At 39.5% G+C, this 11,884-nt stretch overlaps 1 pseudogene; it reads left to right on the forward strand.

Annotated features, from left to right (window-relative positions):
- LOC107179792 overlaps window positions 1-7,485 on the forward strand; it is a 29,266-nt pseudogene extending 21,781 nt beyond the window's left edge.
- Window positions 7,486-11,884: the final 4,399 nt, after the last annotated feature.

Below are 11,884 nucleotides of genomic sequence, written 5' to 3' on the forward strand. Positions count from 1 at the left end.
TAAATCCCACTTGATTATGGTGAATAATTCTTTTAATGTATTTTTTGATCTTGTTGGTTCATATCTTGTTGAGAATTTTTGCATCCATATTCATCAGGGAAATTGGCCTGTAGTTCTCCTTTTTACTTGGGTCTTCATCTGGTTTTTTAATCAAGGTAATGCTGACCTCATGAGATGAGTTTGGAAGTTTTCTTTCCATTTCTATTTTTTTGGGAGCAGCTTCAAGAAAATAGGTGTTAACTCCTCCTTAAATGTTCAGAATTCCTCTGGAAGGCCTTCCAGCCCTGGACTCTTATTTGTAGGGAGATTTTTGATTCAATTTCTTTACTGGTTATGTGTCTGTTCAAATTTTCTATTTCTTCCTGTTTCAGTTTTGGTAGTGTATATGTTTCAAGAATCTGTCCATTTCTTTCTGATTGCCCAATTTTTTGGCCTATAATTGCTCATAATATTATGTTATTGTGTGTATTTCTGCAGTGTTAGTTGTGATCTCTCATTTTTCATTCATGATTTTATTTATTTGGATCCTTTCTTTTTCATTTTGATCAGTCTGACTAGGGATTTATCAGTTTTGTTAATTTTGTTAAAGAGCCAGCTCTTGGTTTCATTGATCTGTTCTACTGTGGGTTTTTTTATATCATTGATTTCTGCTCTAATCTTTATTATTTCCCTTCTTCTTCTTGGGCTTTATTTGCTGTTCTTCTTCCAGCTCTTTAAGGTGAAAGGTTAGGTTGTGTATTTGAAACCTCTCTTCCTTCTTTAGGATGGCCTGGATTTTATATATTTCCCTCTTATGACCGCCTTTGCTGCATCCCAGAGGTTTTGGGCTGTGGTGTTAACATTTTCATTGGCTTCCATGTACTTTTTAATTGCCTTGTTAACTTCCTGGTTAGCCTGTTCATTATTTAGTAGGATGTTCTTTAGTCTCCAGGTATTTGTTATCTTTCCACATTTTTTCTTGTGGTTGATTTCAAGTTTCATAGTGCTGTAGTCTGAAAATATGCACGGTATTATCTCGATCTTTTTGTACTTGCTGAGGGATGATTTGTGTCCCAGTATGTGATCTACTCTGGAGAATGTTCCATGTGCACTGGAGAAGAATGTATATTCCACTGCTTTAGGATGAAATGTTCTGAATATATCTGTTAAGTCCATCTGGTCCAGTGTTTCATTCAGAGCCACTGTTTCTTTGTTGATTTTCTGCTTAGATGATCTGTCCATTGTTGTAAGTGGGTTGTTGATGTCCCCTACTATCATGCTATTATTATCAATGAGTTTCTTTATGTTTGTGATTAATTGATTTAAAATTTGGGTGTTTCCACGTTGGGGGTGTAAATATTCACAACTGTTAGGTCTTCTTTGTGGATAGACCTCTTATTTATGATACAATGCCCTTCTTCATCTCTTATTACAGTATTTATTTTAAAATCTAGTTTGCCTGATATAGGTATGGCTATACCAGCTTTCTTTTGATGACCATTAGCAGGATAGATGGTTCTCCCTCCCCTTACTTTCAATCTACAGGTGTCTTTAGGTCTAAAATGAGTCTCTTATAAGCAGCATTTACATGGGTCTTGTTTTCTTATTCATTCTGATACTCTATGTCTTTTGATCAGAGCATTTAGTCTGTTGACATTCAGAGTGAGTACTGAAATATATGAATTTAGCACCACTGTGTTGCCTGTAGAGTCGGTGTTTCTGATGATGCTTTCTGGTCCTTTCTAGTCTTTGTATATTTTGGTCTTTTTTGTTTTGTTTCGTCTTTTCTCCACTCAAAGCATCCCTGTTAAAATTTCTTGCAGGGCTGGTTTAGTGGTTACAAACTCCTTTAGTTTTTGTTTGGGAAACTTTTTATCTCTCCTTCTATTTTGAATTACAGCCTTGGTGCATAAAGAATTCTTGGCTGCATATTTTTCCAATTTAGCATGTTGAATATATCTTTCCACTCCTTTCTGGCCTGCCAAGTTTCTGTAGATAGGTCTGCTGTGAATCTGATCTGTCTTCCCTTATAGTTTAAAAACTTTTATTTCCCTTGATGCTTTCATAATTCTTTCCTTGTCTATGTATTTTGTGAATTTGACTATGATATGCTTTGTTGATGGTTGGTTTTTGTTGGATCCAATGGGAGTTCTCTGTGATTCTTGGATTTTGATATCTGTGTCTTTCTCCAGATTAGGAAAGCTTTCCACTGCAATTTGCTCACATAAAGCTTCTGCCAGTTTTCTTTCTTTATCTTCTGGGACTCCTATGATTAGGATGTAATTCCTTTTTAATAATTCACCAACTTCTTTAACTCTTATATCATGCTCTTTTGCCTTTGTTTCCCTCTTTTTTACTGCCACATTATTCTTAATGGTTTTGTCTTCTAAACTGCTGATTTGCTTCTCTCCTTCTTCCATTCTTGCCATTGTGGCATCCATTCAAAATTGCATCTTGGTTATAACATTTTTAATTTTGCCATGACTAGATTTTATTTCTTTTATTTCCACAAAAGCGATTCTATACTTTTTTCACCCCCAAGTAGTATTCTTACTGTCATGGTTCTAAATTTTAGTTCAGACATCTTGCTTATATATGTGTTGATTAAGCCCCTGGCTTCATTTATTCCTCGTCTGTCTTCTGGGGTGAATTCTTTTGTTTTGTCATTTTGGAGGAAGAAAAAAAATAATAAAGTCAAATATTAAAATTAAAAAATTAAAAACCAAACATAAAATCAAATAAAGGAAGTTAGACTCTAGGTGTATTTTGGTCTGCTTGTTGAAAGAAGTTTGATAGAATAGAGAAAAAAGGGAAAGAAAATAAAGAAACAAAAGTATGAAAGAATTTAAAAATTATATAATAAAGTAGAATAAAATGAAATAAAGAAAATGAAATAGAATAAAAATTAATAAAATAAAGTAAGAACTACAAATAAATAAAATTTTCTCTTTTCATACCAAGAATGTGGAAGAAAATGAAAAAAAAGAAAACAATTTAAGCAAAATAGTAGCAAATAAAATGAGCAAATAAATGAAGAAGCGAACAGAATGAAACCCGAATGGAGTTACATCCAGTTTCCCCTAGAACTGAAACAATGAAGCCTTCTATAGTCCGTACACTAAGCAGGTGGAGTGACTTGTGCTGGTTTTCTAGAGGATGTGCTTGGAGGTCACAGTTCGGCCAGACTTGTTATAACAGCTCCATTCTCCACTAAGTGGCACTGCTTAGCTTACTCAGGTGGATCGGTTTGGTGTGCTTGCATGTCTGGGTGCATGCTCTGGGGTGGTGGAAATGTCTTCACCCAGCTCCTTAGTCTCTGGCACAGGAATTTCACACTCTCACCGATCCGTGACCAATCCCCCCTCCTTTTTCTCAGGTCTCTGTCCACTCCCCACCTCTACCCTGTCCATGTCCAAGTTGTCTGCCTGCCAGGTGGCACCTCCCTTCAGAGTTTTATCTCAGATGGGGCTGTGTTTCAAAGCCCCATGCTTCAGAGACCCCTGCAGCTTGGACCCAAGCTGACTCTCTAAGGGAGGGTTTCTCTGAGTAACGGCCAGGTGCCACTTGCCCCAGGAAACATTTGTGGTATTGGTCAGTGGCAGAGGTTCAGAGATTATGGCAATCCACAACATACCAACACCAGGTTTCACCAAACTCTGGTGTCTTTGTCCCAGTATCAGCAAGCATGGCTGCTCTCTGGGGGTCCACTGGGACCTTTGCCTGTGGGGAGGCTGTATGGCCTCTACCAAATGCACTCCAAGCAGGGGAATGGTTTCTCCCCGTGTGGCACACAGACCCCTCAGATCCTGCTGCCTGCTACTGGAGATTCATCCTACTTCCTCACCAGTGCACCACCAGGCACTGAGCTCCAAAACTTCAGACTCTGTGCTCCACTGTTTATAGAATTCTGGTTGTATTTAAACCCACTCCTTTCCTCCTGTCAATGGTTTTGGGGAACAGATTTCTTGTCCAGTCCCTTGTGAGTGTTTCCACTCTTTCTCTCTCTTTCTCTCCAGCTACTTTTGGGGGAGTGCTTTTCTTGCATGACTGGTGCACTGCACTCTCCCCTTTTCCTTTCTCTGTGCTCTCTCTGCAAAAACAGCTCCCTACTCTCTGTAGCTTTTCTCTTCCCCAGTTCACGTCTCTGCACTATGTACTTGCCAAGTTATGTGGATCAAGTTATGCAGATTTTTGTGTTAATCCTTAGATCAATTTCCAAGGTATCCAAAATTGTTTGGTGCTGATCTGGCTGCACTTCAGGGATGAGATAATCTTAGAGTCTCCATGCTGCTTTTCCATCTTAACTACTGGTCTCTAAAATCTAAAATGTACAAAAATGATTTTATATCTGTGTTACCTGACAAATGCAAGTAACTGTATCAAATAAGAACTTCAATATAATAAAGTAAGATAAAATAATGACTATGTGACGAACATGGAAGGTATAAATTTACATGTCACTCACTTTAACAAGCCCCATGATCCAGACTCAGTATCCCATTAGGCCTAGGAGTAGGTCTTTTAACTTCCTGTAACTTAGCCTGAGTAGAAACAATTTCATCTGTTTCCCAATGGCCCTGTTTTTCCCTTTTTCTTATCTTCAGTTGTTTTCTGAGCTTCCCCAGAAACCCCAAATATATTTCTTAATGACAACACTGTTCTCTCAGTGTGCAACAGTATCTGGACATGAAAAGGCCTATGTCCTATTCAATATTTCTGTGGACATCCTGTTGCCCTTGCATAAGCTCTCCAATGCCCTGATGCTCTGCTTAAGTACACACAATGTGCTTGATGCATGCCAAGGAGTGATTCCAGAGCATCGCCAGCACAGTCCCAGGACCTATAATCTATTGAAAGGCAGAGTTTTTGGCATGCATGGTAAGGACCTCCTTGGACCAAGAGGGATCATCAGAGGGTAGGAAAGCCAGGAAGTTACCCAGTGTAACTGGGTAAATTAAAATACAAGGTTGAAGAGAAGCTCTGCTGATAAGAATGAAGGCTGAGTGCCAATGGAGAAGCCACAACTGGCAAATGGACCTAAGCTTGCCACACTGACCCAGGAAAAATCAAAAGGTTTGCCTTCTGAGAGGCTTCAATACTCTCAAACCAGAGGAAGAGAGACATGCTTGATCTGTTTATTTGAATCTGTTTGTTTGGAGTGGAATTGCTGACGTTGGTGTCAAATACCTTCAAGGGTAAAACCAGGAACTCTGTGGAGCTACTGGAGAAGGAGCCTAAACTTCTCTGGGCCAGAGCCTGAAAGAAAGAAGAATTCTCAGTCAGTTGTTTCAAGGAAATATCAAGTCAAGAGTACCTGGTGGCATTTTATCCTAGCAACCAGAATGCCACTGTCCCACATTGAGAATGATGGCATGATTTTGGCAGACAACAGAGGAACCACTCTTTAGTAGTGGATGTGGAATTATTCTGTAACAACTGACTGAGGCTTATTTTCTTTTTTAGCTCAAGGATCTGGATCGATATTAATTTCTAAGTCTCCTTTATCCAGAAGACCACTCTTAGTGTACACAAATTTGCTGCGAACAAATGATGTCTCAAGAATGATGCTGCACTGGGCTGTATAGCTCTTGGAAGTCCCAATCACATAGGATTCTATGTGAAAAGTGACCTCTGGAGTTATTTAACACAGAAACCCTTCCAAGTTCCCTGGTACTTCTGTTATGTAACATTATGATAACTTTGCCAATACCCAGCTTTCAGCAGAGGGGATGGAGGGTATTTTAAAGGTATTGTAAGGGTAATAGAGGAAATTGAGACATCAGGAAATGGTAGCCCTGGTTTAAAGGTAAAGAAAGGCTGAGATTAAACTATGCTACCACACCTATCTTCTAAAATGATTATGTGGACATTTAGGCTCTTTCATAATTTGGCTGTTGTTGAAAGTACTACTATAAACATTGGGGTACAAGTGCCCCTATGCATCAGCACTCCTGTATCCCTTGAGTAAATTCCTAACAGTGCTATTGCTGAGCCATAGGGTGGATCTATTTTTAATTTTTTGAAGGAACCCCAACACTGTTTTCCAGAGTGGCTGCACCAGTTTGCATTCCTACCAACAGTTCAAGAGGGTTCCCTTTTCTCCACATCCTCTCCAGCATCTAGAGTCTCCTGATTTGTTCATTTTAGCCACTCTGACTGGCGTGAAGTGATATCTCTGTGTGGTTTTTATTTGTATTTCCCTGATTATGAGTGATGTTGTGCATCTTTTCATGTGCCTGTTGGCCATCTGGATGTCTTCTTTAAAGAAGTGATGAATGGATAAAGAAGATGTGGTTTATATATACAATGGAATACTACGTGGCAATGAGAAAGAATGAAATATGGCCCTTTGTAGAAACGTGGATGGAACTGGAGAGTGTTATGCTAAGTGAAATAAGTCATACAGAGAAAGATACCATATGTTTTCACTCTTATGTGTATCCTGAGAAACTTAACAGAAGACCATGGGGCAGGGGAAGGGGAATAAAAGTTACAGAGGTGGAAGGAGGCAAACCATAGGAGACTCTTGAAAACTGAGTATAAAGTGAGGGTTGATGGGGGATGGGAGGGAGGGGAAAGTGGGTGATAGGCATTGAGGAGGGCACCTGTTGGGATGAGAACTGGGTGTTGTATGGAAACCAACTTGACAATAAATTTCATATAAAAATGTATTTATTTATTGATTGATTGATAGATTATAATTGAAGTAGAGTTAGTACACAATGTAACATTAGTTTCTGGTGTGTGACATAGTGATTCAACAAGTCTATACATTATGTTGTGTTCACAAGTGTGGCTACCATCTGTCACCATACAATGCTATTAGAGTACCACTGACTATATTCTCCATGCTGTACCTTTCATCCCTGTGACTTAGTCATTCCTTAACTGGAAGCTCAACATTGATTTCTGAATCTTATTCAATGATTTCTAAAGAGACTTGCTAGGAAGTCACAGTAGCCTGTTCTCCTTCCCTCTCAGAATTGCTACTGATGTGAGCCCCAATTCTGGCACCAAATACCTTGCCCTTCTACGAGAAGGGCTGCTCCAGCAGTGGTACAGAGATGAGAAAACCCTCCAGGAGAGGCGGTAGGAAATATCAGAGTGTCCTTAGAGGAAGAAAATGTTTCTGGAGCATATGAAATGAGGACACTTAGATCACATGGCACCTTATCAGGTTCAAAGGGAAACCAGAATCTCTTCCTCAGGTGATAGAGATCAGAATAGATTCAGATGTGCATGTCAATGTCAATATTGCCAGGGACATAGGCTGAATGTCTCTAGGATGCCAGCAAAGAGGAAAGTGACCCTACATCCTTCCTTCTGGGAAATGTTTGTGCAGGGCCTCAGTGGCTTGGCACTTAGCCCAGGTACCAATCTTCCTAGATTTCGGCCAGAAAGAGTGCTTCAACAGCAGAAGGGAGAGAGAAGCTCCAACTAGAGATGTAGCAGGAAAGCAAAAGAATGTTTCAGAGGCTTCTAAAACAGTGGTTAAAAGTAAACTGAAATTCTCATCCTCACGTGACAGAGATTTGAATGGATTCAAGAACAAATGCTGGTGTTGCCAGACCCTGGGCACAGATTCCTATTAGGGACCAAAGAGTAAGCAGTGGTCGGAGAAATAACAAGACCAGAGTTATGATTGGAAATCTTATCATAATGAAAATTGATTCAATTCCAGGAAGGTCCCAATCTTTCCTGCTTATAATTTTAACATCCCTTTGGGGCACAGTTGGTGGTGCTAGTCAATAGAAAGGATGGCTGGGTAACAATTATTCCTAAATCTCCATGATATGGTTCAAATGATGCCAGTTGTTGCTTTCCTCCCTTGACACTTTGTTTTTACCCTATATCTTGGTGTCAAAAATACACAAAATGTGTATGTCCTGTGAATCACTTTCTGATTTCTATGTGCTTTTGTCCCATTTTGTTGACTGCCTCCACAAAGAAGTGCTAGGTTTGATAGAATGTATGTGTGTAGTAGAGTTGAATTATTGAAAGGAAGTCAATGATGAGATCCAATTTCAAGAATTTGAAGCAAGAGGATGCACGGGAGAAGTAACCACACATTGCACTGTTTTGGGTTAAACATTCAGTTGAGATAACCTACATGTAAGTAAATAAGTTTCACTCTTAACAAGGGAGTATCACATTCTCCTGAAGAAATTTCTCATGTGTTGCCTCAATCACGAATACCAAATATATGTGCATTTCAAAGGAACATATTATTAAAACGCAGGTTTGTCTACTGGTATTGTCTACTTCTATTTGTCCTTCCAGTTATGAATTGATTGAATTTAAATCTAGAGCAGCTCATCAAATATCTCAAGAGGGATTCTAAAGGTATAGACTCTGAATAAGAGAGGAGGGAGGAGACCTGGGAACACATTTGGGTCACTGCTGGGGTGTCATAATTGGAGAAGCTGTTGAAGCAGTCAAGCAGGATAAATATCCTCTCTTACTGCTTGGCAATGGGAAACAGTCTCCTATGGAAGACTTTGGGAGTCGCCTATGGAAGACCTATATGAGTACCTGTGTGTTGGTGCTGGTGCCACTGACTGGTTTTTCAATGTTACTCCCCATACTCATATGCCCTTCATGTGGTTATTGTACAGGGGACCAACATCTTTGTGTGATTAGAAAACTGTTTCAGGGGTTCAGATACAGATTTTATTTTTTATGACATTTAACTGATTTAATATTTCCATGTTTTCTCTCTTGAATCCTCTAATTTTACCAGACCATGTAAAGTAACCCTCTTCAAATGTGAAAATGCATTCCCTTCTGGGTCTATCTGCTTTCTGATGTAGTTAATACTGGCTGGGATTTTATCTTGTGATCTCATCAGAGAGTTTAAGAGGTAAAATAGCCACACCATGATTTCCAACCAAATCCAAAGATAACTTGTTTGTTGAACACTTGAGTTTGCATTACTTTTACGTAAGCCATGAAATCCACTATATAAAGAATTACCATTAAGAGATGAGTGCACCATCTTTAACCATAATTCTATCACAAGTGATTACAATGTTTCTTTTGTCCTTCACTGTGCTTTTAGGATCATTCCTCATTTTTTTTAAAAATAAGAGCTATGCATTGCTTTTATAATTGCAGTGACAAACTTTGTTCCTCTACCTGCCCGATCTTCCTCTTCATTTCTTTACCCGGGTGGTTGTAACGCTGATTTTTTTCTCTTTGTACACTTCATTATGTTTTGTTATTTTCTGAATGCACAATGAAAAGTTTTTTAATGGGAAAGAAAAAGACTGACTAGGAGGAGGAACATCAAGTAACACCAATCTATGTGGCAGCAGTTCTATATCCTTGGATAATCAGATGAGCCTTGTGCACTGCCAGCATGAACCTCTTCTGTGCCTGCTATCCTAAGTGGTTAGAGAAATCCAAAATGACCAGGTGGCACAGGCTCAGCTTTCAGTTCTGTGGACCCATTACCACATCATCTGGTGAAAACCTTCATCCCTTAGGTAGTAAGACATACAGCTCAGTAGAGTCCACTGTCATGGGGATTGGAATGAAATGTCTTGAGTGGTTCCACCAATCTCCCACATTTACCTCCTGCTTCTCTTATCTGGTTGTCCTGTCTGTGGTAGAGGCAGCCACGTGTAATTTTATCTAAATTAATTCAGTACTTTATATGTTTTAATTTTGTCACAGCTATTTGACTTACCATTTTTACCTCTTTTAGTTCCTTCTCTTAGTTATTGCCTTTGGGTTTACAATACACAACTTTAATTGGAATCTACATTCAAATAATATTATACATCTTCATGTGTAGTGAAAGGACCTTATAACAATGTATTCCAAACTTCTTTGCATTTTGTGTCCTGTGGACACCAGAATGTGTTTCCCCAACTCATCAAATGTGAGTCTTCACAAGAACATTTCATCATCTTATGTCTACAGTACTGTTATTGTTACATTTTAACAGCCATTACTCCCCAAGGTTCTCAAATTATCTCTTAAATGTTAAATCTCTTAAATGTTATATCTCTTAAATGTTATTATGTAGCAAAGATAGTATTTAAATACTATTTAAATGTATTTCCTTTGTGATTTAATCATTCATGTGTACCTCTCACATCCCTTTGAAGTAGATGCTATACATTTTCCCATTGCATCATAATGATTTTCAATGGGGATAATGTTAATAATTTGATAATATTGTTCTGGCACTACTGGACCCAGATGAGAGTCAATGAACCAGAGAAAAGCACATTTTCACAACATAAATGAATGCAGGGATTACCAGAGGTACCTGTCGATAGATAAGTCCAGGAGAAAATTTCCACATGGCCAACCTGATTCTGGAGAAGACAGAATCTAGCCCTGGGGAAAGAGTGTTGGAGGAAGACTTCTCAGTATTAGAGTCCTGTCAAAGTTAGTAATTTCTGAAAGGTACCTTACTTTGTTTATATGGAACAAGGCAGAAAAGAATGAGATTGAGGATACAGACTCAGATCACTAGCTGGGGTGCTGCTGGGACTAGCAGTCAGAGTGTCCAGGTAGAGTGAGCCCTCTTCCCCATGAGGGAAGCAATGGGAAAAGCCTGTGTATTGGTGCTGGTACCACTGGCTTAAGTGTTCCAAGTGCTTCTCCTTGTTTTGTGGTGACCTTATTGTGGTGCATGTGAAGAGCTCCTTCACTCTTGCTTTGTGGAAACCAGAGCGCCATTGTATTATTTTAATATTTGTCCTAGAGTGGGCATGGTTTCTTCATATGTCATGGGGCAAAAAGTTATTAAGATTGTCAATTATAATGATTACCACCACAGATGATAGCATTTTTTGGATGGGAAAACTTGTTCAGCTCTGTGACAGTTTGTGTACAATGATATCTGCAGGTGTATGTTATAGCAAAAGTCAGCTAAGTCTTGTGAGGCCTGAAAGGAATTCAGAACACATAAGTTTAGGTGACTAGAGTTTTGCCATTGTGACCTCATCAGAGAACCAGACTTGAAATGGCTTTGCAAGCACTGTCCCCTAATTCAAGAGGTGTGACGGAAAGGTTTCCTTAGGAAGTCAAAGGCTTAGGTTTTATTAACACACGTGTGTATGCACAGACACATGTACATCTGCATGGATCTGTGTGTATGGAGTGGATGAGAGTGAAGTGATCACAATGAGTCCAATTTGTGGGTGTGACAGCTGCTAGAAATCACATTCAATGAAAATCTTTATTCTGTGATATTTCACCTTCATTATCCCCCAAATCTTCTCGATGCTACGGGGGAAAAATAATTATGCCCACTTCTTATTATAAAACCTGAGCTTCAGAGAGGTTAAAAACCCTAGAGGGCCATACAGTTAATAATATAGGGGACATTAGACTCAAATCTCTAAGCTGACTGTTTCCACCAAAGCTAATGGCTCTCTGGGTTGTTCTCTGAAGACGAGTCCAACCATCTCTTGATCATTTTGCCAATCACAAAGCTCTTAATACTCACCCCTTTGTCACCTTCCACACTGTGCTTCTCTGGATCTTGTGGTCAGCTATGAGGAGAAATGGCAGAGACAGCCTGTGTCTTTGGAAATAGGCATTTAATCAAAGGAGAAATCTGATGCCCATGGATGTGTTAGAAGACTCTCAATGGATCTCCTGAGTGGCTCAGGTTGCCAGGAGCTCAGAGGAGTGAGAAGGACTAGAGTTGAATGAAGTGGACATGAAGGAATTGCAGAAGGAGGTGGAAGAGTTTACCATGGTCTCAGGGTGGGGTGGAGAGTGGGACATGGAGACGGTAAGTGTGACATTCATCAAGTGTAACTGAAGGGATTGCCCTTCCTCACACCACTCCTAGTCCTCCACTTCTTTGTTGGTATACCTGCGTGTTCTCCTGAGGGAAAGGCTACATTTGCCAAGGGAGAGACAGCTCCATCTCCTGGTTACT

Source organism: Panthera tigris, chromosome X (genome assembly GCF_018350195.1).
Source record: "Panthera tigris isolate Pti1 chromosome X, P.tigris_Pti1_mat1.1, whole genome shotgun sequence".
In the NCBI taxonomy this organism is placed as follows: Eukaryota; Metazoa; Chordata; class Mammalia; order Carnivora; family Felidae; genus Panthera; species Panthera tigris.